The following is a 4,537-nucleotide window of genomic DNA, read 5'->3' as shown; positions in this document are numbered from 1 at the left end:
GGCCACTGCAAGACAATTGCTAATCGTTGAGCATCTGGGAGCAGTTCTGGCTCTGTTGTCGCGAAGGCATCAAGTCAGGGACTCGTCAACAACATTCTTCTAGTGTTGTTGCCGGGGACTGCTAAGCAGCACTTTTCTGGCGCCATTGCCGGGGAGGTATTGCTATATTCTCTGAGTCACTTGGGATTTAGATCTGCTGATCACCATGAATAATCTGAAAGATCCGAAAACCAAAGTCTTGCCCTCAACTACGAGGGGAGGTAAGGAACTGCCATCTAGCTCTGCACTTGATTCAGCTCCAGTTATGAGTAAGTTTGCGACATCACCTCCTGCTAGAAATCTTGATATGTCGCCTATGCTTGATGATGCTTATGATGATACTATGCCTAATACTGCTAGAGATGCTACGCCTGATACTGCTAGAGATGCTATGCTTGATACTGATTTGCCTGATGATGCTAGAGATGCTATTTTTCCTGATGATGCTATGCTTGATACTGCTAGAGATACTACTTTGCCTGATGTGCCACTAGGGGTATTCCTTGATGCTCATATTGCTAGAGTTACTGCCAATGCTCGTGATGCTTCTGAATCTGCCGATACTATTGAGATAGAACCTGCTTTTGCTCCTGCTAGATCTAGCTCTCATAGATATGAATTGCCTGATATACCTGAGGGTTACGTTATGGAGGGAGAGATAGCTGAGGATTTTCTTGCGTGTAAGGATGCCTATGACGCTGAGAAATTACTTCTCAAGTGGAAGGAAAAATCTCTGAAAGCTAGGATGAAATACGGCCCGAAGTTTGCCACTTCACCTATCTTTATCACCGATAAGGATTATGAATTCTCTGTCGACCCTGAGATAATCTCTCTAGTCGAATCTGATCCTTTTCACGGTTATGAGTCTGAGATGGTCGTAGCCCATCTTACCAAACTACACGATATAGCCACCCTTTTCACTAGTGAGGAGAAGATCCGCCACTACTATATCCTTAAGCTGTTTCCTTTCTCTCTAAAGGATGACACTAAAGCTTGGTTCGCTTCTCTTGCCTTTGGATGTGTGAGTAGGCCCCAAGATATGGTCTATTACTTCTGTGAGAAATATTTCCCTGTCCATAAGAAGCAAGCTGCCTTGCAGGAAATATACAACTTTGCTCAACTCCAAGAAGAGAGTTTCCCACAAGCTTGGGGGAGGCTCGTCCAACTACAAAATGCTTTGCCTGATCACCCTCTTAAGAAGAACGAGATACTTGATATCTTCTATAACGGACTTACCGATGCTTCTAGAGACCACCTAGATAGTTGTGCCGGTTGTGTTTTTAGGGAACGAACTGTAGAATGATACGTCTCAAACGTATCTATAATTTTTGATGGTTTCACGTTGTTATCTTGTCAACTTTGGATGTTTTGTTTACCTTTTATATCTTTTTTGGGACTAACTTATTAACTCAGTGCCAAGCGCCAGTTCCAATTTTTTCTGTGTTTTTGACTCTTTTCAGATCTGATTTTGGAATGGAGTCCAAACGGAATAAAATCCCAGAATTTTTTTTTTCCAGGACGGAAGAAGATCGGGAGGCTTGAGGGCCAAGCAAGTGGGCCCACAGGGGGTCCATAAGCCCTGTTGCCGCGGCTAGGGGGAGGCCACGACAACCAAGCTTGTTCCCCCCTGGCGCTCCCCTGCCCTAGGTCTTTGGCCTATAAATTCCCTAAAAATCCAGAAAAATCAGGGCATCCACGAAAACACTTTTCCGCCGCCGCAAGCTACCGTTTCCGCGAGATCTCATCTGGAGACCCTTCCTGGTGCCCTGCCGGAGGGGACTTTGGAGTTGGAGGGCTTCTTCATCAACATCATCCCTCCTCCAATGACTCCTGAGTAGTTCACTTCAGACCTACGGGTCCGTAGTTAGTAGCTAGATGGCTTCTTCTCTCTCTTGGATCTTCAATACAAAGTTCTCCATGATCTTCATGGAGATCTATCCGATGTATTCCTCTTTGGCGGTGTGTTTGTCGAGATCCGATGAATTGTGGATCTGTGATCAGATTATCTATGATATATATTTGAGTCTTTGCAGATTTCTTATATGCATGATTTGATATCCTTGTAAGTCTCTCCGAGTCTTGGGTTTTGTTTGGCCAACTAGATCTATGATTCTTGCAATGGGAGAAGTGCTTGGTTTTGGGTTCATAACGTGTGGTGACCTTTCCCAGTGACAGAAGGGGCAGCAAGGCACGCATCGTGTTGTTGCCATCAAGGGTAACAAGATGGGCTTTTATCGTAGATATGAGATTATCCATCTACATCATGTCATCTTGCTTAAGGCGTTACTCCGTTCTTTTGGACTTAATACACTAGATGCATGCTGGATAGCAGTTGACGTGTGGAGTAATAGTAGTAGATGCAGAAAGTATCGGTCTACTTGTTTTGGACGTGATGCCTATAGATATAATCATTGCCATAGATAACGTCACGACTTTGCGCGGTTCTATCAATTGGTCGACAGTAATTCATTCACCCACCGTCTACTTGCTTTCACGAGAGAAGCCACTGGTGAACACTACGGCCCCCGGGTCTATTCACACCTATCGTTTGCACCTTTGCTTTTACTTTGCTTTGTTACTTTGTTGCTTTCAGTTCTCACTTGGCAAACAATCTATAAGGGATTGACAACCCCTTCATAGCGTTGGGTGCAAGCTCTTTGTGTTTGTGCAGGTACTTGTGATATTCCTTCACTGGATTGATACCTTGGTTCTCAAAACTAAGGGAAATACTTACAGCCGCTGTGCTACATCACCCTTTCCGCTTCGAGGGAACACCAACGCAAGGCTCCAAGGCCACGGGGAAATCCTTTGCATATTTGCCAAGGAAGCCCCTAAAGGCGTAGCCGTAGCAGAAGGATTCCTAGTGCCGTTGCTGAGGAGTATCAAGACAAGAATAGTCTCCCATCAACACGCTTGTTTCTGGCGCCGTTGGAAGGTCTTTTGTTGCACCAGCAGAAGTATTTCTGGCACCGTTGCCGGGGAAGGAGAGATCTATCCGAGTAGGTCTCACTAACTCATCTCTTGCATTTACTTTTTTGCCAGTTGCCTCTCGTTTTCCTCTCCCGCACTTCACATTTGCCGTTTTCATTTGCCTTTCTCCTTTGCCGTTTTCTTTTGTCTTTTGCCTTTTTCGTTCGCCCTTTTTCTCTCGCTTTCTTTCTGTTCCCTTGTGTGCCATGTGCCTTCAATATGCTTGCATCTTCGCTTGCTGAAAATCTAGTGATATGGATCCTCATCCACTTGCTAATCTCTTTAAGAGGTCCAACTGTGTTGAACCAATTGTTAGTGAGCGTACACTAGATTATCTTTATGAAGTTTTGCTTAAGATGCGTGAAGCTGAAAATCATGATGAGGAAATTTATGAAGTGATTCACGAGGGCTCCTTGGATGAAAAGCATGATTGCAATGGTTTCACTATAAATTCTATTAGTGACAATCATGCTAAAAATATGCAAAACCCTAAGATTGGGGATGCTAGTTTTGCTTTGTCCACTACTTGTTGCAAAGATCATGATTGGGGTGATGATTTTTCTTATGATCTTGAAAATTTGTTCAAGCCCCATGATGAATATGATATTTGCAATGACACTGAAAGTGGGTTTGGAGATGTCATGACTTTAGTTGATGATAATTCCACTATTTTTGAAGAGCATCAACTTTGCATGCATGTGGATCATGAATTTGAATATGATACCACATGTACTCCCTCCGTTCCTAAATATAAGTCTTTCTAAAAGTTTCACGAGTGGACTACATACGGATGTATATAGTCATAATTTAGAGTATAGATTCACTCATTTTGCTCCGTATGTAGACCCCTAGTAAAATGTCTTAAAATACTTATATTTAGGAACGGAGGGAGTAATTATTATGAGAGAGGAAAATGTTTTGGTAGAAACTTTCATGTTACTAAGCTACCTCTCGTCATGTTGAGATTGACATTGTCTCTTTCCTTATCCTTGCATATGGCAGCTATTGGTTGTCTTGGCAATTTGTTTTCCTATAAAATGCCTATGCATAGGAAGTATGTTAGACTTAGATGTGATTTTCACATGTTTCATGATGCTCTCTTCGTGTTCAATTGCAATCGTTTATGTGAGGATCATTGAATTATCAATGCCTAGCTAAGGGCGTTAAACAATAGCGCTTGTTGGGAGGAAACCCAATGAATCTATCCTTTTTATTTATCTTTTGTGTTTTCCACACTTTCATAATTCTGTTATGATTGTGTTTTTTGTGTTTCTTTTTGCGTTTGTGCCAAGCAAAACCGTTATGATTAGTCTTGGGGATGATCGTTTGGTCATGCTGGAAAAGACAGAAACTTTCTGCTCACGAAAATAATTTTCATTTATTTTTCTGTAAGAGGTTTTGAGTTGATCCTTTTTGCTGCTGATTGCTACGCAAATTCTGCAGAATGTCGTAATTTTTCAGAATTTTTGAAGTACCTGAAGTGTACGAAGTATACAGATTGCTACAGACTAGTCTGCTGTTAACAGAT

The sequence above is a fragment of the Hordeum vulgare genome, chromosome 7H (genome assembly GCF_904849725.1).
Source record: "Hordeum vulgare subsp. vulgare chromosome 7H, MorexV3_pseudomolecules_assembly, whole genome shotgun sequence".
Lineage (NCBI taxonomy): Eukaryota > Viridiplantae > Streptophyta > Magnoliopsida > Poales > Poaceae > Hordeum > Hordeum vulgare.
This window is presented reverse-complemented; position numbering follows the sequence as displayed.